Source organism: Cryptomeria japonica, chromosome 2 (assembly GCF_030272615.1).
Source record: "Cryptomeria japonica chromosome 2, Sugi_1.0, whole genome shotgun sequence".
NCBI lineage: Eukaryota > Viridiplantae > Streptophyta > Pinopsida > Cupressales > Cupressaceae > Cryptomeria > Cryptomeria japonica.
In genome coordinates, this window is record NC_081406.1 from 433,028,319 (window position 1) to 433,053,184 (window position 24,866).

The 24,866-nt window shown below is 41.1% G+C and overlaps 1 non-coding gene and 2 pseudogenes across 1 annotated transcript; 2 read left to right on the forward strand and 1 right to left on the reverse strand.

The window, feature by feature from the left end:
• The first annotated feature begins 16,335 nt into the window (after positions 1-16,335).
• Positions 16,336-16,489, forward strand: LOC131031764 (5.8S ribosomal RNA). Its single transcript, XR_009103180.2, has one exon. It is a non-coding gene; the product is annotated as a 5.8S ribosomal RNA (ribosomal RNA).
• A 217-nt stretch (positions 16,490-16,706) lies between these two features.
• On the forward strand, positions 16,707-19,822 carry LOC131031927 (28S ribosomal RNA; annotated as a pseudogene).
• Positions 19,823-22,599: 2,777 nt separating this feature from the next.
• Positions 22,600-22,718, reverse strand: LOC131031688 (5S ribosomal RNA; annotated as a pseudogene).
• Between the last annotated feature and the right edge of the window lie 2,148 nt (positions 22,719-24,866).

Here is a 24,866-nt window from a genome sequence, read left to right on the forward strand (position 1 = left end):
AGGTAAAACTGTGTTACTGTCAGATATGTTAGAAAATAAAGATAAAGTAGCTACTCTATGTTCTTTTATTTTCAATAATTCTATTAATGGGACAGTATCTTTCATTTGGGTAAGATCCTGAGCCATATCAAATGTGGAATTATTGATCAACTCAGTATTAGCTTTAGCTTTCTCTGCCTTAGGCTGACTTGCCTTCTTCATTGTGGCAGCTCCTTGTGTATCATTAGTAGCTTTATCATATGTACCCTTGGGTACTTCTTTAACTTGATCTTTCTTCTCTTGACTAGCTTGGGGCAAAGTAGCACTACTTGCTTCTTTCTTCTGGGATACCTCTTTTATAAATATAGAACCAGGTTCACCTTGATTGCTATCCCTTTTAGTGCTCCTTAAATTGTAATTATGCTTGGCTTTGGCTATAGCAGCCTTAGTGAGATTTTTTACTTCTTCATCACTAGGCCTCCTGAGATGAACCTCTTCATCTTCAATTGTTACCACACTCAAAGTGGGATGCCAATCAAGTGTTAGTTGTCCTTGGTAGGACCTTTTTCTATCCAGCACATCACAATCACTAAATTCACTTTGTGAAGATTCCCCACCACTTTCTATGATAGTTTCAAACATATTTATATCAGGCTCAGCCTCTTGTCTCATGGATTATTCAAGGGCTTGAGCTAAAACACACTAATGAGGAGAATGTGGTCCATCAAAAGCAATGCACCAAGGAGTGTTCTCTATGTTGTGAACATTTTTTCCTTTTAAAGGATCAGAGGTATCTTGGCTCTGAGTATTTTTTGGCTTCTCATTTTGAGGCTTACCATCCTTCCAGGTAGTGTTGTAAGGCATGTCATGCAACCTGGGAGGTCTGTCTTGCCAGTTGTAATGGGGTTTATCATTTTTGCTCACCTTGGCAGTAAGATCCTTCATAGCAGTCACTAACTTCTCTATTTTATCTTCTTCTTTAACAACTTTGTTAGGTTGCTGTTTTGATTCCTGCCATAGCCTACCATCAGTTCTTCTTCCTAATTTTTGAGATGCTTTTCTATTTCTCTCTACATTGATAGCAATTATAAATGCATCTCTCAGGCTATGTGAATTTTTATCTCTCAAAATATAAGCCATTTTAGAATCAAATGCATTGTAATAAGTGTTCAGGCACATGTTGTCATCTAATCTAATTACCTGATACAATCTATGCATTGCTTCTGAAATCTAGCATTAAAATCAGTGACAATTTCATTATCAGACTTTTTGATATTGTTGAACTCATTGAGCATGAAGCTCACATTTGTCTTATCACCATACTGTTCCTGAAAACAATTTTAGAAATCCTCCCTAGACCCAATGCTATTCACAGGAAGACCTTTATACCAGTCTCTTGCATCATCTACTAATGATTGTACAAATAGTTTCATGATGACATCTTCATCCATAATTTCATAATCATTAATCAAGTCACCAAAATATTTTAAGTGCTCTTCTGCACTAATTGCATTATTCCCAACAAATTTGTGAAGTCTATCTCTCAATTCAGTAGGAACATGGTTGGGGTATCCTGGGATTCCATCAAAAAAGAGTTGCCTATAAAGTTCTAAGTTAATAGGTCTTCTCTAGAATGGGTTAGCAGCATGGTTATTACCCATGTTCATTCTTACATTGGGGCTCTGAGTCAGAGAGATCTGGTTACCTTGGCTAGTAACAGGGGCTTGATTCACTGTGGTAGTGCTAATAGGCAAAGTTGGCTGAATTTTAATAGGAGGGAGTGAAACATGATGAGGAATGGGTTTATTTTGATCTACTGAGGGAAATGTGATAGGAGGTACTTTCAGATAGCTAATCTTCCTTTTAACTTCTTGGTTAGCTACTTCTAGTTCAACCTTTTCTAACTCCATTTGCAAATCTTCCTTCTCATTCCTCATCCTTTCCATCTCTCTCTCATGTGCTGATAACATGTGATAGATCTCCACTATAGTCTTAGATCCAGACCCACCTTCCATACATTTTTGCTTTCCTTTGTCAACATCATTTCTAACTGGTTGTGGGTCACTAAGAACTTCCCTATTTGGTTTCACTACTAACTTGTATGATGGTTTGGCCTTGGGAACTAGAATTTCTCTAATCACAGGACCTTCATCCTCACTCTTGGCCTTTTCTTGGGCAAGCAACTCAAGGTCGCAATTTGTCTTAGGAGCCTGTCTCTCTCCATCAGTTTTGCTTTTACTTCTCTCTCTTTATTTGCTTCCTTTTGGGCTCTTAAGGAGATCAAATGATGGACTCTTCTATTTAGGTCCTCTATTTCTTGGGATATCTTATCTTCATTAGGGAAGATTTCTTCAGAGTCTGATATATTCACTTGGTCAATATCAATTAAGTTGATGTTTCCATCAATTGTCCTAGGTACAGAATCCCTAACTATTTTTGAACTATTTATGTCTTTCACAGAAAAACTAGCATGGGATATCCTTTGATTTGAAACATGGACATCTTCTTCATTCCCAAATAAACTAGAATGGAAACCTAAAACATCATGCTCAGATTCGCGGGAAGATGAATTTGAATTTGCATAGATAGGTCTCTCAGATGTCTTACCCATATTGGTGCTTTTCTCCACCCAAGTAGCATTAGATGCTTCATGAACCACTGATCTTTTCTGACCTCTACGTGACTATTCAGGTAATCCCTCCTGCAACGTCTCACAAGGATACTTCTTCATGAAAGATCTAGTGTTTTTTCCTCCCCGCATTATGCTTGTTTTCTTAAAAAAATCACTTATATCAAAAGGGCTGGTTAAGATTATCAGAGTTGTCACCCACAAAGACTGTGGGAAATATGAAAACAAGCTTTAAACAGAATATTTGCCAAATTTTAAACCCAAAATCATGAATATTTTCAGAGAGAGAAAGGAACAACACAAATCAAAGGTCGGGCAAACAATATTGAACACAGATATCCAAACAATATTCTGAGCTAATTCAAGCACCAATATGCATCTGGATACACACTATGACTCTCCCCAACAGAGTCACCACTTTTTTTGTTCTCAAATTTTGATTCCCCTTTTATCTCTTGTAAGAAAATAATAATTCTGTCTACAAATAAAGAGATCAAAGAAAAAGAACCTTAGAGCAACATATGACAAGGTTTCAAAAACCTTCTACACTTTGAACTTATCCAAAGTTCAGGCGGGTAAACCTTCTATGAATAATTTCACACTTTCAAACAAGATCCATAGTAAACCAATGTCCAAAAAGCCAATGGATCTTATCGCCTCAACATAAACTGAAAAAATAAAGAAAAGCTTATGCTCATTTTCAGTATTGTTCTTCAAGAAATGCAGAAAGAGTACTACAACTGATACTAGTGCCTTATCCAGTCTACAGAGATATCAAAAATTAAACAAGGATTTCACAACTGAAAAATCTCCATACATCTCACCACTTTGGCTTCTATCAACCCCATACATGCCTGACATATATAAGAATATTCCCTTGTTAAACTAAACAGTGTTCATCAAATTCAAAGTCTCTAACAAAATAACCTACTGACAGAGATATTTCTTGCGTATTTAATTCCCCTCCTAAAGAAGAAAGCTAAGAAACATATCTATAAAGACTGCATTACAACCCATTTTCAATTGAATAACCCTAGATTACCCAAATGAAACCAGTAAATTATTGAAAGCACACCAGAAGACAACACAAATTCTAGGCTCGAAAGTTTATGGTCTATATATTAATATTCATTTTGAAAAAATCTTACAAAACTCAAAATATTCTCTGTAAACTTAGAAAAAACCCAGATATATTTCTATAGAGTTTCTTTACAAATTCTTGTGATCATTTTTTAACTAGTCTTGGTATCCATTTATAATAGTATGGATTCATACAAGCTTCGAACCTTTTCAAAAAGGTTTGTTACAACAATCTTCTTATTTCGACAAGAAGTTACAAATCTTTTCCATATTCTAACGGCCCCCTTTCGCCGGTTATCATTCTGCAGCTTCTTCTTAAACTTCTATGTCTGACACCGCATACTTTCTTGTCCATTCTTGGTACACATCATCAGCAGGCCATGAGAAGTTAATAACTTTCGCTCTTGTCTTGGCCAATCTCTTCCAAGAGTTTCTCATTTTATTGACCTTTGAGTTTAGAAAGCCATAGTGTGATTTTATCTTCTCTATCTCCACAATTGTTCTGACAAATAGGGAAGTATCATCTGTGTTAATGATTCCTATTATCCTTAAGGATAGGTTTCCCCCTAATTCATTAAGCCATAGAAGTTTGTCCTTCAATTGAGCTGAACTGGCAAAACCCCCTGGAAATAATTCAAATTCTTGCTCAGTGTATTCTTTTTTACACAAAATGATCTTCCTCTCTGCATTATCTATTCCTTCTACCAGTTTTGTCAGATCCTTTGTTATGTCACAAGTGGACTTGATAATGGGGTCAGCCCCCGCCTCATCATAGGATACACATATAAGTCCTAGGTCCACCTCCCTAGGCATCCACTTGTCCAAAATGGGCATTAGAATAGCCTTGTCTCCATTCAGCTCATTCCACATATCCAAAACTTTACTCATGTTGTTATACACTAATGAAGATCCTATGGTGCCAACAAAACTCAAAATTGTGGCCCTCAATCTATCTTCATACTTATTTGCAAATAGGGTTTGAGCCTGTTTTAGCTTTTCCAACTCTTGAGGAGTGATCTCAACTGATTGGGAACCAGAAGGTGCAGGAGAAGGTGGGAATTCAATGATAGGGCTAGTAGATGGAGGCTATGCAGAAGAAGAAGCAATCATTAAGGTTGAGGACTCACCTTGATGGTATTGTCCTGCCAATTGGCTTTTCAATTTAGCAATAATGGTGTCTCGGCTCATTACCTCTCCTTTGGAATCATTGTAAGCCTTTAAAACTATCTCCAACTTAGCTTGGAGATCTGCCCTTTCCCTTGCTTCCTTCTCTGCCACTGCAACACTGAATTTTGTAGTTTCCAAGACTGTGCTAGCAGCTTCCACCACTCCAGTATTTTGCACCCTCTTTATTAGCATACCTCCAAGGTAGCTTGACTTTGGGGTATCCTTTTTCTTTTAATTTTCATCTCTCTTCAGAGACCACATGACTAGGGAAACATTATCCTTATTGAAGGTTACTCCTTCCATAGGTTTGGTCTCTTTCTTGATTGCCTCTAAAACCAAGGCATCTGCTATATCCCATTCAGGGAGGATGAGTACACCAGCCTTTGCTACAATTTCCCTTCCTTTCTCAAGAGTGATTGTCTTAAATTCAGTGACCATTTTTTTATTTTATTTCTTCTTCCATTATAGCTACATCTTTTTGGGGTTGCTCATTCTTCCTCTTCTCACATCTGGCATTGAACTTATCAATATTGTCACTGTTGGGAAAATTGTCCCTTTTCCTCTATTGGATAGCTCCCCCTCTTGTACACCCCCAATCTACTTGAGGATCTCTGCAATTCCTATTTTCAATGGGACCTGATATGGTAACAAAAATGGAGTACCTCTGAAACCGTACACTATGAAAACTGTGGAAACAGGGTACAAGTATATGTCACCCCAATTGTGGACAATCTTGATTTCTTCAGCAAACTCGTTAGGCCTAAGAAACTCTAGTAGAGCTTTAGGGCCCCTTGGATTCTCTGAGCATAAGAGAATTATGATTTTGGATGCAAAGCACTTATCAAACTTTAGGTAGCTAGCATCTTCCCTATCCCATGACAACACTGTGCTCCATAGTTGAACTGGCATTTTCTCCCCATCATTTTCTTTCACTAGATCCATTTCATTTGCAATGTAGTCACCACCCTTGAATAGAAAAAGATGTGTGAGAAGGGAGTACCATCCAAAAGGCCAATTCACCTGACCATTCTTTATCCCTATCAATCCTTCAAGGATTGTATCAGTAATATAGGGGGCATAATCAAATGTTACTACCAGAGAAGGATTTAAAATTTGAGCTATCATTAACATGTAATGAGTTGGCATGTTCACTTCTGCATCCTCTCCAAAAATCTGGCAAAGTGACCAGTATAATCCTTTGGCTCTAAGAGTGAACCAATTTAGGGAGAAAGGCTCCATGGTATTAGGTCCTACAAAAGTCAGCCGTCCTATTTTGACAAAAAAATCTTTAAGAGGTCTATTTCTAAGATGATTCCTCTGTGCACTGTAGACCTGAGCTAATGATTGAAAATTAATTTTCTCCAAATAATTGGACACCTCGCTGAGCCCAAATACATTTTTGAATTCATCATCATTGACTTCAATGAGGGTTTTTCCATTTACATCTCTAACACTTTTGGGGAGAGGGTCATAATTATGTACGATCTGAGTTAGGAGATCCACATCCATGAAAACTCCTAGGACCACCAATTTACCTACATCCAACTCCCAAATACTATTCATTGGGGCAGGGGAGTGTCTCATACCAAATCCAACCTTGAATAAACCCAAACCAGACAACCCTATCTATGGATCTCTCAGCCAATTGCCCTTGTCATACAATCCTTCTCCCATTCTCAAGTGAGGAGCCTTGGGCACTAATTCTTTAACTTTAGCTGCTACATTTGTGGACTTAGACAATTGTTCCAGGAAGTCATCACAAATCGCTCTCTCCTGGTAATTAACCTTCCCTTTGAAGTCCCTTCTAGGTGCCATCTTAATGATATGCAAATATTTCAATTACTAATCCAAACAATTCTTTAACAAAACACAAACCACATTTCAATCAATCTTTCAAGTAACTGGTAAGCAAAATACAAGAAAACCTATTTTTGACCTAAAGAACTCTACTCTGCACCTACTTTTCTGCAACAACTCTTTGAAATGATGCCTACATTCAATTGATATGAGCATATATATGGCAATCTGGCTCTTAACTGCAACATTGACACCACATGCTTCGGCCATCACCTCAGAATTGAATTCATGAATGAATTTGAAAATTTCGCTCCAACGGATCATAGAATGTCTGTGTTTCTATCACTTTGTTGTTTCACCATTTTGCAAAGCCTAAAATCCATGCTTCTTCATCAAGCAAAATCACACCAACTGTTAGATCCAGTGAAACTTGCACGGCCTTTACTTTATTGACTATTCTTTATTCGGCAATGAGCTTAGATCTCTTTCGCCATTTTGTGAAAGCTAAACATCATGTACATTTATCTTGTGAAACTGCGTGGGCCGTTTGATCAAAAGGAACTTGATCAGTCTTTATGTTGTTCTAGGACTAGCGGTTTACCCCACTAACCACGCACCAAGCCTTGAAGGCTAATGGTTTTCGTTGTTTCACGAATGATAATTACCCTGCATCTTCGCTCTACGAAATGGCACACATCGTCAGATCCTCTTTGAGATACCCACCTTTTAACAAACTTAACCGGTAGAAGTGGGCCCTCTGACTCAACACCATCCAACCTGGCAACCGACTAGCAAAGGAAACCAACGTGTCAATCACTTACTTGTCAAAAAACTTCCACGGGATCCACTTTAGGACTGCCACGTGCATCTGACAATTTGTCTTTTTGTTAGCGGTCTAATCCATCTGTTCTACCATGACACCGACCAAATGGCTGCCATGTCACTTTGCTATTTCGTGAAGGTTAACTTTTGGTCACCTTAGGGCTACGAAATACTGCGAGACATCTGATCAAAAGGAACTTGATCGGTCTTTATCCTTAGTTTTTGCTGCCTCACGGATCCAATTTCCTTTTTGTTGTTTCACAAAATCTAAAACCCATGCACTTTTATCTTACAAAATAGCACGAGCCGTTCAATCAAAAGGAACTTGATCGGTCTTTATCCTTAGTGAAAACCTGGATGTCGGACCCACTCCTACCTTTCGCCACTTCGTGAATGGTAACTCATAGGCATCTTTGAACTACAAATTCATGCGCACCTTTAGATTAAAAAGAACCTGCACGATGGTTAGGAAGCCCGATTAAACATTAAGAACTTTACGAAAGACTTAGAAAAATAAAGCACTGCTAGACCCACCTAGGAAGGAATAACTATTGGTATTTTGGTATGGTTTTGTCATTGATGTCAACACCTACTAAATACACCTAGTTTGGAGATCCAGCAACATTCACTAGCAATTAGTAAATTGTTCAACAGTCACCAGTATATGGTTAACCGGCAGGATATAATGTTCATCGGTACCTACATTGACATGGAAGACACCTGGTAATGTCGAAGACATCATGTGGACACTTTTCTTTGAAGTAATAATCATTGGCATATTCTTATTTGCCAATTTTCTTTTACCGACAAATAGGTCCAGGTTATCTAGAGTTACACCGGCAGGTTTATCTTTTCTAGATCAGCATGGCATGCTATGGAGATGATTTATCATTGTTGTAAATACATTAAGCCGACATGTTCAATCGGTTATTGCATCAGACAAAATATTATTTGTAAAATGTTTTTATTGTAATATCTTGTAGAGCTGACCTACTAAAATTGGTCTTAGGGTATGGTATAAATGTAAGATCTTATTTGTAAGATCAAGTGTGGAATGCGAAAAAGATTTAAGGAAGGGTATATGCGAGATCAAGCAGAGATATACACGAAGACATCATTTGAAGGTGAAGTTAGGTTTTTGTAGAAGCATATCAACATTACACCGGTACTGAATCTAGCATATGAAGATGCTATTTTGTGCAGTACATTCTCATTGGATTTAACCATCCAACTGTAGTCAGTGTGACTCCCATCTATGATTGAGCAATGAGCTCTAGGCTGTTGGCCTTTCTGCATGTGCAGACCCCTCTTTGTATGCTTACTATCTGTAGTAGTATCATTTGATTGTGGGTAAGGTTTCCCACCGTGGTTTTTCCTCTTATAGGGTTTCCACGTACAAATATTTGTGTCATGTGTTGTGGATGACTTTATGTTTATGTTTCATGCATTAATTCTTACCGGTATAGCAATTTTCTATTAACACTGTTTACCGGCATACTTAACTATCTTACCGGTACTAAGCATTAAGTTGGTTAATAAGATTTTGGTTTGAATTTATTAGACAACTGATTCACCCCCCCCCCCTCTCAGTTGTCCCTGGGACCTACAATTGGTATCAGAGCCTAGTCCTCTTTTTGCAGAAGTTTAACAACTTGAGGAGATCCAATGTCTACTAATTATTTCAGAAAGGATAGTCCTAAACTTGATGGAACCAACTATGGAATATGGAAAATCAGAATGGAGACACATCTGAATTGCATTGGTAAAGATATCTGGGAAGTTACTAAGAATGGTTATACTGTTGTTGTAGCTGGTTAGACTGCTCCTATTAATTTAGCTAAAGATGAAGAAAATGATTGCAAAGCAAGAGAAGCACTTTTGAGCACATTATCAAATCAACAAATCATGGGGTTATCAGATAGATCTACTGCAAAAGCTATTTGGGATCATTTGGAAACACTGAATGAAGGGGATTCCACAGTCAAAATTGCAAAACTTGAAAGCTTCTGAGTCAGGTATGAACATCTGAAAATGGAAGAAGATGAAAGAATTTCTACTTTTATGGAAAGAGTAAATGAAATTGTTTTAGGTATCAAATGTTGTGGAGGGACCTTGAGTGAAGATGAGATTGTTTCAAAAATCTTAAGAGGTTTTCCACCGGCATATAAAATGAAGGTTACTACTATTAATGAGTTGAGAACAATGCCTAATACATCAGTAACTAGGGATACATTGATTGGAAAACTTTCAACTTTTGAAATTGAGGAATTTGGTCCTGTTGCTACTATAAAAACTAATTTGGCATACAAAGCATCAACATCATCTGCTCCATCTTTTGATAAATCAGACTGGAGAGCCTTTTATGCAAGAGAACTTGAAGAAACTAGGAAGGAGAATGAAGAGCTTGAAGAACTTGAAGCACTATTTGCAAGAAAAATGCCAAAAGGTCCAATTGGAAGTAAGTATGAAGGTAAAGCACCCTTTAAATGTTTCAACTACAATAAGATTGGTCATATGGCTTCAAGATGCCCTGATAGACATGCTAGACTAAGAGAAGAAGATAGAAGGACATACAAACCTAATCCTGAATATCAGAGATATAGATTTAAGAAAAACAAAGATAAATCTTGTTACATTGCTAATGAAGGTGTGACTGATGATTCTGATGAGGATCCAGCAGACAACAAATGGGTCTTTGTTGCTATAATAGAAGATCAACCAGTACCTACTACTCAACCGGTAGAACAAGTCCTAGCAACTAAAGTGGAATCAAAGGATGAATGGATTATTGACTCAAGATGCTCACATCACATGACTGGAGACAAAGGTAAATTCTTGAACTTTCAAGAATACAATGGAGGTTTAGTAAGATTCGGAGATGACAAAGCCTGTTCAATCAAAGGTAAGGGTTCAATATCTCTTGATGGTAAACATAACACTGACAATGTTTACTATGTTGAAGGATTAAAACATAATCTTTTAAGTGTTGGTCAATTAGTTGAGAAAGGTTTTCAGTTACAATTCAAAAATGGAAAGTGCAAAATCATGAATAGAACTGGTTTGGAAATTGCAACCAGTAATCAGACTAGAGGTAATATCTTTCATTTGAATAACAATGAAAAGGCATGCTTAATTGCTCATATAGATGAAAGTTGGCTATGGCATAAAAGACTATGTCATGTAAATTTTGATTGCATGGTAAAAATCAGTACTTCTAAGGCAGTTAGAGATCTACCTAAAATTGTGAAACCTCAGAATACAATTTGCAAGGAATGTCAATTTGGAAAACAAGTTAGAGCTAGTTTCAAAAGTACTCCAGAAAAATCCAATAATGCTCTTGATTTAATTCACACTAATTTATGTGGTCTGGCTAGAACTAAAAGCTTACAAGGTGATAGATATTTCATGCTAATTATTGATGATTATTCTAGAATGTGTTGGGTTACTTTTCTCAGAGAAAAGTCAGAAGTACTTGCGAAGTTCAAACTATTCAAAGCAATGGTTGAAAATGAAACCGGTAAGAAAATTAAATGTTTAAGATCAGATCAAGGAGGAGAATTCACATCCAGAGATTTTAATACATTCTGTGAAGTAAATGGAATCAAAAGACAGTTATCAGCACCTCGGACACCACAATAGAATGGAGTTGTTGAACAGAAAAATAGAACTATTTTGGATGCAGCAAGAAGTATGTTATCAGAAGCAAATCTACCACATGTGTACTGGAGAGAGGCAGTAAGCACTGTTGTCTATACATTCAACAAAGTTCACATCAAAGGTGAAACTGGTAAGACCCCTCATGAACTATGGTTTGGTAATACTCCTACTCTTAAGTATTTCAGAATTTTTGGAAGTAAATGTTATATTAGAAGAGATGAGTATATTGGCAAGTTTGATCCTAGAAGTGATGAAGGAATATTTCTTGGTTATTCATCTAAGAGTAAAGCTTATAGATGTTTTAATATAAGATTACAAAAAATTGTTGAGAGTACAAATGTAAAGATTGATGAACAATTCAGAGGAACTTCAAGGTATATAGACTCTGAACCGGTAACAAAAATTGTGACAAATGAACCAACAGTAAATCCACTAGTACAAAATGATGATCCAGTTACTCCGGTATCATCAGAGGATTCCACAGTAATTGAAGAACAACAACAGACTAAGACACCTCGGTATGTAAGACTGAATCATTCTAAAGATCAGATAATTGGAAGCAAATTTAAAGGAGTCATGACAAGAGGAAGATTGGCAAATGAAGAGGTATGTCTTATTTCTCAAATTGAGCCATTATCTATCAATGAGGCATGTGAAGATAAATTTTGGATTAAAGCTATGGAAGAAGAATTAGGACAAATTGAGAAAAATAATACTTGGACATTAGTTCCCTGGCCTGAAAATAAAAATGTAATTGGAACCAAATGGGTATTTAGAAACAAACTCAATGAAGATGGTAAGGTTGTCAGGAATAAAGCAAGACTAGTGTGTAAGGGATATTCTCAGAAAGAAGGAGTTGATTACAATGAAACCTTTGCACCGGTAGCTAGAATTGAGGCAGTTAGATTATTCTTGGCCTTTGCAGCTCACAAGGATTACAAAGTTTATCAAATGGATATTAAATGTGCATTTTTGAATGGAGATCTTGAAGAGGAAGTTTATATTGAACAACCTGATGGATTTTCTTTGACAGATGACAATGATATGGTTTGCAGATTAAGAAAAGCTCTGTATGGACTAAAACAAGCTCCAAGAGCCTGGTATGCAAGATTGGATAAGTATCTTTTAAAAATTGGTTTTACTAAAGGAAATGCAGATAGCAATTTATACTACAAAGTAACTAATGATGACATCTTGATTATGGAAGTATTTGTTGATGATATAATCTTTGGAGGAGAAGATGGATTATGCAAAGAATTTTCTCTTAAAATGCAGCATGAATTTGAAATGTCTATGATTGGAGAAATAAAATTCTTTTTAGGATTGCAAATTTTACAAACTGATAAAGGCATATTTTTGAGTCAATCTAAGTACTTGAAAGAACTACTTAAGAAATTTGGGATGGAAAACTCTAAACCAGTAAGCACACCTATGACTACAAATGACAAATTATCTCAAAGGGATGAATCTACACCTTTCAATCCAACTAGATACAAATCTATGATAGGAGGTTTACTGTATTTGACACAAACCAGACCTGATATTATGAATGCAGTATGTATAGTTTCTAGATTTCAGAGTAATCCTAGGGAAAATCATGAATCAACAGTAAAAAGGATTTTTCGATACTTACAAGGCACAACAAATCTTGGATTATGGTATCCTAAAGATGAAAATTTTGATCTATATGCATACACAGATGCAAACTGGGCAGGAGATGTGGATGATAGAAAAAGCACCACTGGAGGAGTATTCTTTCTTGGAAAGAGAATAGTTTCTTGGTTAAGTAAGAAACAAAGTTGTACATCTTTATCAACAGCAGAATCAGAATATGTTGCAGCAACAACAAACTTTACGCAGGTACTTTGGCTTAAGCAAATGTTGAAAGACATAAAGGTAAAATGCAAGGAACCTATTACTATATATTGTGATAACACTGCAGCAATTGATATATCTAAGAATCCAGTATTACATTCTAAAACAAAACATGTTTCTATCAAACTAAATTTTCTAAGGGAGAAACTTGAAGAAAAGGAAATAAAACTGGTTTATGTGAATACTAAAGAACATCTTGCAGATATTTTTACAAAACCTTTGCCTAAGGAAACTTTTGAGTATCTCAGAGATCAACTCGGAGTCTTACCTCCACCGATAGAGACTTAGACAGTTGATGATTGTCATCAACCGACAAAATTAAATGGACAAATCTTTTATTCCAGTATTTGATGAGGAAGCTACTTCTCAGGGGGAGTAGTTGGCATATTGAATTGGTTGGTATTTTGTATGAACTTGACTTTTTGTGACTTTGGCATTTGATGTCAAAGGGGGAGAGATATATGGAAAAACATTAAGGAAAGATATATTGAAAAATGCATTATCTTTTTGAGAAGAGATTGGTATTGAAAATAAATCTTTGAATAAACACATGTCACTCTCAGGGGGAGAAATGGAGATTGTTTATTTTTGTACTTGGCATTTCTGTTTTGGCACTTTGATGGTTTTTTCATCTTGTGTTGCCATCAATGCCAAAGGGGGAGATTGTTGGTATTTTGGTATGGTTTTGTCATTGATGTCAACACCTACTAAATACACCTAGTTTGGAGATCTAGCAACATTCACCGGCAATCAGTAAACTGTTCAACAGTCACCGGTATATGGTTAACCGATATGATATAATGTTCACCGGTACCTGCATTGACATGGAAGACACCTGGTAATGTCAAAGACATCATGTGGACACTTTTCTTTGAAGTAATAATCATTGGCATATTCTGATTTGCATATTTGCTTTTACCGGCAAATAGGTCCAAGTTATCTAGGGTTACACCGATAGGTTTATCTTTTCCAGATCAGCATGGCACGCTATGGAGATGATTTATCATTGTTGTAAATACATTAAGCTGACATGTTCAATCGGTTATTACATCGGACATTATATTATTTGTAAAATGTTTTTATTGTAATATCTTGTAGAGCTGAAATACTAAAATTGGTCTTAGGGCATGGTATAAATGTAAGATCTTATTTGTAAGATCAAGTGTGGAATGCAAAAAAGATTTAAGGAAGGGTATATGTGAGATCAAGCAAAGATATACACGAAGACATCATTTGAAGGTGAAGTTAGGTTTTTGTAGAAGCATATCAGCATTACACCGGTACTGAATCCAGCATATGAAGATGCTATTTTGTGTAGTACATTCTCATTGGATTTAACCATCCAACTGTAGTTAGTGTGACTCCCATCTGTGATTGAGCAGTGAGCTCTAGGCTGTTGGCCTTTCTACATGTGCAGACCTCTTTGTACACTTACTATCTACAGTAGTATCATCTGATTATGGGTAAGGTTTCCCACCGTGGTTTTTCCCCTTACAGGGTTTCCACGTACAAATATTTGTGTCATGTGTTGTGGATGACTTTATGTTTATGTTTCATGCATTAATTCTTACCGGTATAGCAATTTTCTGTTAACACTATTTACCGACATACTTAACTGTCTTACCGGTACTAAGCATTAAGTTGGTTAATAAGATTTTGGTTTGAATTTATTAGACAACCAATTCACCCCCCCCCTCTCAGTTGTCCTCGGGACCTACAATAACAAGGGGGGGACACTTTTCACGACAGACGAACCCTTCCTTAAGTGAATAAAGTAACATGGAATTAGAATGAAAGGGTTTTTCTCAGACACAGGAAGGGCTATAAACTAAAACCTTAAACCCTCTTTGGACCTAAAAGAATAAGAGGCAACAAGACCACAATCCAACTCAATTTTTTTATCTTTTAGCGAATCATGGAGCAAGATCATCCATTTTTTAAATAGTGATAACACAGGGATTGACGGATGTTGCTCTAAGGACTCCGCTAGCACCTTCTGAGAAATCAGAGTGTTTGGGTTCCAGGGGGAGTATGGTCACAAAGCTAAAACTTAAAGGAATTGATGGAAGGGCACTACCAGGAGTGGAGCCTGCGGCTTAATTTGACTCAACATGGGGAAACTTACTAGGTCAAGACATAGAAAGGATTGACAGATTGAGAGCTCTTTCTTGATTCTATGGGTGGTGGTGCATGGTCATTCTTAGTTAGTGGAGTGATTTGTCTAGTTAATATCATTAACGAACGAGACCTCAGCCTACTAACTAGCTACGTAGAGGTTCCCCTTCACGACCAACTTCTTAGAGGGACTATGGCCTCCTAGGCCATGGAAGTTTGAGGCAATAACAAGGTCGTGATGCCCTTAGATGTTCTGGGCCGCAAGCATGCTACACTGATGCAACCAAGGAGTTTTTCTTCCTGGCCCGAAAGGTTTGATAAATCTTGCCAAATTGCATTGTGATGGGGATAGACCATTGCAATTATTGATCTTCAATGAGGAATTCCTAGTAAGTGCGTGTCATCAGCTCGTGTTCACTACGTCCCTGTCCTTTGTACACACCATTCGTCGCTCCTACCAATTGAATGATCTAGTGAAGTGTTCAGATCACGCGGATGGTGGTGGTTCCTATCGCCGATGTCGCGAGAAGTTCATCAAACCTTATCATTTATAAGAAGGAGAAGTCATAACAAGGTTATCATAGGTGAACTTGCAGTAGGATCATTGTCAATTCTGGCCCTTGAATCGTGTAGGGGAGGAGGCAAGGGAGGCAAGCCGAACTCACCTCCTTCCCAATCCTCACCCTCAATGACATGTGGATGGTTGGGCCTCGCTTCATGGCTTGGCCCCAAGTCCTATGTTGTTGGCTTGAGGTGATCAAATCTCATGGTCGGGTGCATGCCCTTTTTGGGAGAGGCCGAGTCTCTATCCCGTCGAGTTCACATGCCCTCAATCATGTGTGCAGTGCCATCCTGGCGATCTATCACTTCTATGATGGAAAGTCAAGATTTTCGCAACCCCCTGTTACGTCTCCCAGGGGACAACATGTCACTTGGAGTGTTCCCCACCGTAGACAAGTGCACTCTTGAGTGATCATTCGTGGGGCAGGACCCGTCATCTGGCTACAAGGTTACCTCGAGGCAACATCCTCCTGTGCAATGCAATGGGGTGGGGACACACACCCTTCTAGTACCCCCTTGCACTAGTGGATGGTTTGTGTCAAACACCCTACACGTCGATGCGACCCGCACCAAGAAGTCCAAAACATTAAAGCACGACACAGGCATCTTATGCGTTTGGGTCGCCAGAAAAAAAAAAAGTAAGATAAAAACATGACTCTCAGCAACAGATATCTTGGCTCTTTCCATGATGAAGAATGTAGTGAAATGCAATACTTAGTGTGAATTTCAGAATCCCATGAATCATCAAGTCTTTGAACGCAAGTTGCGCTCGAGGCCTTGGTTGTGTGCACGTCTACTTGGGTGTCGCACTCCAAAATCACCATCCTACATGGAGGAGTGGAGATGGCCATCCGTGCCTCCTAACAACATAGTTAGTTGAAATGAGCACAAGGTCCCTTGCCATGTCACGACGAGTGGTGGCCTATGCGGGTCAGCGTTGGTTTGTGTGGGCCAAGTGTGGAACTTCAACCAAGCCACAGTGGCCTGCGAGTGTGTAGGTAAAACATGCTTGGCCCCTTTGCTGCATCCCCAAGTCAGGTGTGAATACCCACTGAGTTTAAGCATATCACTAAGCGGAGGAAAAGAAACTTACCAGGATTCCCCTACTAATGGTGAGCGAACCAGGAAGATCCCAACATGAAAATTGGCAGCTCCGCCTACCAAATTGTAGTCTTTATAAGCATCCTTAGTGATGGAGCCTACCCTAATCCCCTAGAAGGGGGAGTCAAAGAGGGTGAGAGCCCCATCAGGCTCAGATTAGACTACACCATGAGGTGTTGTCGATGAGTCAGGTTGTTTGGGAATGCAGCCCTAATCGGGTGGTAAATTTTGTCCAAGGCTAAATATGGGCAAGAGACCGATAGCGAACAAGTACCGCGAGGGAAAGATTTAAAGGAATTTGAAAAGAGAGTTAAAGAGTGCTTGAATTTGTTCAGAGGGAAGTGGATGGAGGCTAGTGATGCACCCCAATTGGATGCAAAATGATATCAGTCGATCCATTGCTCGGCTCGGGGGGCATTCCAGTGTGGGTCATTGTGGCAGCACAAGCATGACATTTTGGTCGCACTCTACCTCCATCGTGATGGTTGAGGAGAGAAGCACATGCCTACTAGGGCGGGCCCTCAAGCACCTGCACGCTCATGATGCTGGGCAGCAGGATTTCCATCCAACCAGTCTTGAAACATGGACCAAGGAGTCTAACATGTGTGCGAGTCGGTGGGTTGGTAAACCCACGAGGTGCAAGGAAGCTGATTGGAGAGATCCCCTCTCAAGGGGTGCACCGCGGACCGACCCTTATCTTCTATGAAGGGTTCAAGTGTGAGCACACCTGTTGGCACCTAAAATATGGTGAACTATGCCTGAGCAGGGCAAAGCTAGAGGAAACTCTGGTGGTGGCCCGCAATGATACTGATGTGAAAATCATTCATCTGACTTGCATATAGGGGTGAAATACTAATCAAACCATCTAGTAGTTGGTTTCCTCTGAAGTTTCCCTTAGGATAGCTAGAGCTCATATGCGAGTTTTATCGGGTAAAGCAAATGATTAGAGGCATCGGGGGTGTAACGCCCTCAACCTATTCTCAAACTTTAAATAGGTAAGGCGACATGGCTGCTCCATTGAGCCGCGCCACGGAATCATGAGCTCCAAGTGGGCCATTTTTGGTAAGCAGAACTAGCGATGTGGAATGAACCAAAAGCCAAGTTACGGTGCCAAATTATGGACTAACCTAGATCCCACAAAGGGTGTTGGTTGATTAAGATAGCAGGATGGTGATCATGGAAGTTGAAATCCACTAAGGAGTGTGTAACAACTCACCTGTCAAATCAACTAGCCTCAAAAATGGATGGTGCTGAAGCGTGCAACCTATACTCGATCATCAGGTTAAGTGCCAAACTCTGATGAGTAGGAGGATGCAGGGGTTGTTGCGAAACCTTGGGCATGAGCTTGGGTGGACCACCCCACGATGCATATCTTGGTGGTAGTAGCAAATATTCAAATGAGAACTTTGAAGACTGAAGTGGGTAAAGGTTCCATGTGAACAACACTTGGACATGGGTTAGTTGATCCTAAGAGATGGGGAAGCCCTGTTTCAAGGGTGCACTTTGCACAATCATTGAAAGGAAATCGGGTTAATATTCTCGAACCGAGACATGGTGGTGAATGATAACATTAGGAAATCTAGAGACATCGACGGGGCCCCCGGGAAGAGTTATCTTTTCTTTTTGATAGCCTGCCCACCCCGAAATCGGTTCAACTGAAGATAGGGTCTAGCGGCTGGAAGAGCATCGCACATCCTATAGTGTTCGGTGCACCTTTGGTTGCCCTTTAAAATTTGGAGGACCGAATACCGTTCACGGCTGATCGTACTCATAACCGCAACACATCTCCAAGGTGAACAACCTCTCATCAATAGAACAATGTAGGTAATGTAAGTCGGCAAAATGGATCTGTAACATTGGGAAAATGATTGGCTCTAAGGGTTGGGCCTAGGGGTCTGCGCCCTGAACCCATGGGTTGTTGGTGGCCTTCCTGAGCTGCTACCATGGCGAGGGTGGGCCGTAGCATTTCGTTCAAGTGACGAACACAGGGAGCTCCCTTTGGGGGGCTTTCCCTAAGTGGCGAATAGCTGACTCAAACCTAGTACGGACAAGAGGAAGTCAACTATTTAATTAAAACAAAGCATTGCGATGGTCCCTACGGATGTTGATGCAATGTGATTTCTGCCCAGTGCTCTAAATTTCAAAGTGACATGCATGAATGGATTAATGATATTCCCATTGTCCCTATCTACTATCTAACAAAACCACAGCTAAGGGAACGGGCTTGGCAAAATCAGCGAGGAAAGAAGACCTTGTTGAGCTTGACTCTAATCCGGCTTTGTGAAATGACTTGAGATGTGTAGAATAAGTGGGAGTCATTTCGGCACAAGTGAAATACTACTTTAACGTTATTTTACTTATTCCGTGAGGCGTAGACAATTCAATGCCCCTATTTATGTCTTTAAGGTGCGTTTAGGTGCACTGATCTAGGTGGAAGACATTGTCAGGTGGGGAGTTTGGCTGGGGTGGCACATCTGTTAAAAGATAATGTAGGTGTCCTAAGATGTGCTCAATGAGAACATAAATCTCATGTGGAACAAAAGGGTAAAAGCTCATTTGATTTTGATTTTTAGTACAAATACGAACCGTGAAAGTTGGATTTAGACCATCATGAGATAGGTTAGCTTTACCCTATTGATGATCCACACCACAATAGTAATTCAACTTAGTATGAGAGGAACCGATGATTCACACATTTGGTCATCGTGCTTGGTTGAAAAGCCAGTGGCCCGAAGCTACCATGTGTCAGATTATGGCTGAATGCTTCTAAGTTAGAATCCATGCTAGATGCAACACCTCTCTCTCCGACTGCATTGCGAACCGCACTAGGGGTGCTCTTGCACCCCCAGGGGCCCGTGTCATTGGCTACCTTCGATCGACACAACCTCCTATTCGCAGCAACCTTGGATAACAATTTCAAGTTGTCGGCGAGAAGAATCTTTTGTAGACGACTTAAATAAGTGATGGGGTATTGTAAGTGGTAGAGTGGCCTTGCTGCCACGATCCACTAAGATTCAACCCTCTGTCACCTCAATTCATGCTACCTCTTTTTGGCTCTGTCGTAGGTGGGGTTTATAGTTCTAACCTTCAACATTGCTCACTGACACGCATCTCTCTCTCCAAAGTCCCCCAAGGTGGGGTTCCTACCGGTGCCCCTCAAGAGGGCACATGCTAGACTTTCTCATCCAAGTGCCAAGAGGGGTTACCAATGGTCCAACCCTTGGCCGACCTTTCTTTGTCCAAGGGTTGAGTGCGGTTTGTGGCACACTCTTTTCTTCCCTAGATGCCAAGTGTGGATGGAAACGATGCGCCCCTAGGGCTTCCTTTCTGCCAAAGCGTTGAGTGGTGTTTTCCAAGCTCCGAAGAGGGGTTTCTCATCCGGGTGCCAAGCTGGGCAACCCTTGGGCCGCATTTTTTGTCCAAATGCTGGGTTGGCTTTTCTGATATTTGGATTCCCTGGATCCAAAACTGGTTGTGGGCGGCTTCTTTTCTGTCCAAGTAGTGGGGGTTTTCTGGGTTGGGGTTGTCTCCGTCGGAAATGGAAGTGGGGTTTCTGGTATTACCCTCAAGCCACCTTTTTGTCTTAGAGTTTAGTGAGGCTTTTTACTGTTGCGGCTCCCCGGGATCAAAGTGGGGATTTCTGGGTAGGGGATTTTGGTGCACATTACATTTTTGCCCAAGCATCCAGTGGGGTTGCTGGTGCACTCCGAAGTGGGTTTATTGGAGTGCCCCCTCTTTTTTAATCGATTGTTTGGTGGGGTTTCTTGCATTGGGGCTTCCTAGGTCTGGGTGTTGGGTGAGAACCATGGCGCACACCTCTAGTGCGCACAAAGTTGGAAGTTGGGTTAATTGCCCAGTTTGCTCCAGGTGCGCACATTTGCCAGGGTGGGCACCCTAGCTGGGCAGCGCACCAGGGTGGGCACCCGGGAAATGCATCAAAGGTGTGCACCTCTGTGCGTAAAAAGGAGCACTCTGAAGTGTGCTCCAAGGTGTGCACATTTGGTGCGCACCTCTGGTGCACACGAAGTCAGAAGTTGGGTTAATTGCCTTGTTTTCTACGAGTGCACACCTCGCGTGCACCTTCACCAAGGTGGGAAACTTGGTGTGCACACCTTGGCCGGGCTGTGGACCAGGGTGAGCACCATGGTGCGCTCTGAGGTGCGCAACATTGGTGTGCACCAAGGAGCACTTCGAAGTCTACTCCAAGGTGTGCACCTTTGGTGCGCACCAAGGAGCGCTCTGAAGTCTACTCCAAGGTGCGCACCTTTGGTGCACTCCAAAGTGCACTCCAAGGTACGCACCATTGTGCGTACCTCTGGTGCACATGAAGTTGGAAGCTGGGTTAATTGCCCGGTTTGCCTCGGGTGCACACCTTGTGTGCACCTTCACCAGGGTGGGCAACTTGGTGCACACACCTTGGTTGGGTTGCGCAACAGGGTGTGCTCCAAGGTGCGTAACATTTGTGTGCACCAAGGAGAGCTCTGATGTGTGCTCCAAGGTGCACTCCAAAGTGTGCTCCAAGGTGCGCACCATGGCATGCACCTCTAGTGCATACAAAGTTGAAAGTTGGGTTAATTGCTCGGTTTGCCCCAGGTGCGCACCTCACATGCACCTTCGCGGGTGCATACACCTTGGCTAGGTTGCACACCAGGGTCTGGACCATGGTGTGCTCCAAGGTGTGCAACATTGGTGTGCACCAAGGAGAGCTCTGAAGTGTGCTCCAAGGTGTGCACCTTTGGTGCTCTCTAAAGTGCGCTCCAAGGTGCGCACCATGGCGCGCACCTTTGGTGCGCATGAAGTGGGAAGTTGGGTTAATTTCCTAGTTTGCCTCAAGTGCACACCTCGTGTGCACCTTCGCTAGGGTGGGCACCTTGGTACACACACCTTGGATAGACTATGCACTAGGGTGGGCACCCGGGCATGCACACCTTGGCACACATGTTTTCTTCAAAAAAAAAAATTTACCATCTCTCAAGTGGGAAATTCTATAATCTCAATTTTTTTTGCCTTTTCTAGAAATTTTTGAATGCAGCGCACCAAGAATTGCTTTGAAGTGTTCTCCAAGGTGTGCACCTTTGGTGCTCTCCAAGGAGTGCACCTTTGGTGCGCTCCAAAATGCGCACCATGGCATGTCCCTCTATTGCGCACGAAGTCGGAAGGTGGGTTAATTACCCAATTTATTGCTTGAACTATGCCTAGTTTGCCTCAGAAGCGCACCTTGGTCGGGGTGCACACCAGGGTGGGCACCATGCTTTGCACACCTTGGTTGGGGTGTGCCCCAGGGTGGGAACCCCATTACACACACCTTCCCAAGGTTCACGCACCTGACACGCATGTTGGGCGTGCACCCGACCCCGCCCAAGTGCACGTACTTGCACGGGCATCGGGTGTGCACCCAATCTGGCCTCAGTGCACCCCCGGTGCACCTCGATGCAGCGCCCCAGCTACATGGACCTACCCTGGGTATCCACCTAGCCCCGTCCATCTTTGCTCACCTGTCCCAAGCGTCTAGTGCGAAACCTTAGAGTAAAAAACATTGGTGTGCACCTTGGCCAACGTGCGCGCCTTGACTAAGCATGCACTGGCTAAGGTGCACACCGATTTCACTTGGGTGCATGCATAGCACCTCAGGCGCACTAAGGTGCATACACGACACCCCGGTTGCACCTTGGTGTGTGCTCTGGGTGCCTCGGGCGCACGCTCAATGTCGCCCCAACACACCTGCGCTCACCGTGCCCTGGGCCGGCTCCGACGAGAACACAAACAAAAAAAGGTTAATTCAAATAACATTGCGATGCCTGACGAAAAACTAAAAAAGGTTGGAACATCGGGACTTCCCAGGAGGTCACCCATCCCAGTACTACTCCGGCCCAAGCACGCTTAACTACAAAGTTCTAAAGGGATCTGATGCACTAACGCTGGTATGATCACACTTGTTATGAGCTTTTCACAATGTGTACTTAGCAAACCACGGTCCACGTGTGAATCCACCCCAACCACCCATCCCCATGGTGCACACCCACCCTCACCGAGGTGCACACCCTCCCTGGCCAAGTGCGTGCCGCTTGCCAAGGGCAAACCCTGCCCGGGTCCGCACACCTAGCCCAAGCATCGAGTGTGCACCTGACCTGGCCTGCATGTGTGTACCTAGATGGGGCATCATGTGCGCACCTGACCTAGCCTAGGTGCGCACCCTCCCCAACCAAGTGCGCGCCCCTAGTGCGTGCATTGCCCCATCTTTACAGTGGTTCCTGCACACCACCTAGGGTGCACCGGCCTGCGCTCACACGTGGTTTGAGTGCACGCTCAATGTTGTCCCAGTGCACCAAAGCACCCGGTTTGCCTCGGGTGAGCACCTCACTCATGCCTTGGCCAAGGTGGGCACCCAAAATAGGAATCGAGCACCAAAAAAAAAGTTTCAGGATGCAAAATGGGACCCAAGGACCACAAATGCATTCCAAGACCCATGATAGGTCCACAAGAACAAAAATGTGTTCTGAGACACAATAAACAAATATTGGTTTTTAAGAGAAGACTCAAATCCCTACTGTGGGAATGAACATGGGTAATAACAATGTTGCTAATCATTTCCAAAGGAGAACCATCAACTTAGAGCACTACAGGCAGTTATTCTTTGATGGAATCCCAAGATATCCCAACCATGTTCCTATTGAGTTAAGAGATAGACTCCCTAAGTTTGCTGGAAATAATGCAATTAGTGCAGAGAAGCATTTAAAATCCTTTAGTGACTTGATAAATGATTATGAGATAGCTGATGAAGATGTCATTATGAAGTTATTTGTCCAGTCCCTAATAGTTGATGCAAGAGATTGGTTTAGGGGTCTCCCTGTTAATAGCATTGGGTCTTGAGAGGATTTCAAGAATTGTTTTCAAGAACAATACGGTGACAAAACAAATGTGACTTTCATGTTAAATGAATTTAATAATATTAGAAAATTTGATAATGAGATGGTCACTGATTTCAATGCTAGATTTCAGAAAGCCATGCATAGGTTGTATCAGGTGATGAGACTAGATGATAATATGTGCCTGAACACTTATTATAATACATTTGATTCCAAAATGGCTTACATTTTAAGGGATAAGAATCCACATAGCCTGATGGATGCATTCAGAATTGCTATTAATGTGGAGAGAAATAGGAAAGCATCCGGAAAGTTAGGAAGTAGGACTGATGGTAGGCTATGGCAGGAAATAAAATAGCAACCAAACAAAGTTGCTAAGGAGGAAGATAAGATAGAAAAGTTAGTCACTGCTATGAAGGATCTAACTTCTAGGGTAAATAAAAATGATAAGCCTCACTATAATTGGCAAGATAGACCTCCCAGATTGCATGATATGCCTTATAATACCAACTGGAAGGATGGTAAACCTTAGAATGAGAAGCCTAAGAATGCTTAGAGCCAAGACACCCCTGATCCCTTAAAAGGAAAAAAAATTCACAACATAGAGAACACTCCTTGGTGTATTTCTTGTGATGGGCCACATTCTCCTCATCAGTGTGTAGTAGCTCAAGCCCTTGAAGAGTCCCTAAGGCAAGAGGCTGAGCCTGATATCAATATGTTTGAAACCATTGTAGAAAGTGATGAGAAATCTATACAAAGTGAATTTAGTGATGTGCTGGACAGTAAAAGGACTTTTCAAGGACAACTAACACTTGATTGGCATCCTACTCTAAATGTGGTAACCATTGAAGATGAAGAAGTTCATCTTAGAAGACCTAGTGAGGAAGAAGTGAAAAATCTCACCAAGGCTGCTATAGCTAAGGCAAAGCACAATTATAATGTAAGGAGCACCAAAAAGGATAGTGATCAGGGTGAACCTGGTTCTATGTTTATAAAAGAGGTCCTTCAGAAAAGGGCAACAAATAGTGCTACTACCCCTCAGATGGGTCAAGAAAAGAAAGATCAAATTAAAGATGTACCCAAGAGCACAGATGATAAAAGTACAAATGATACAAAAGGAGCTTCCACAACAAAGAAGGCGAGTCAGCCTAAGGCAGAAAGAGTTAAAGCTAATGCTGAGTTGAGCAGCAATTCCACATTTGACATGGCTCAGGCTC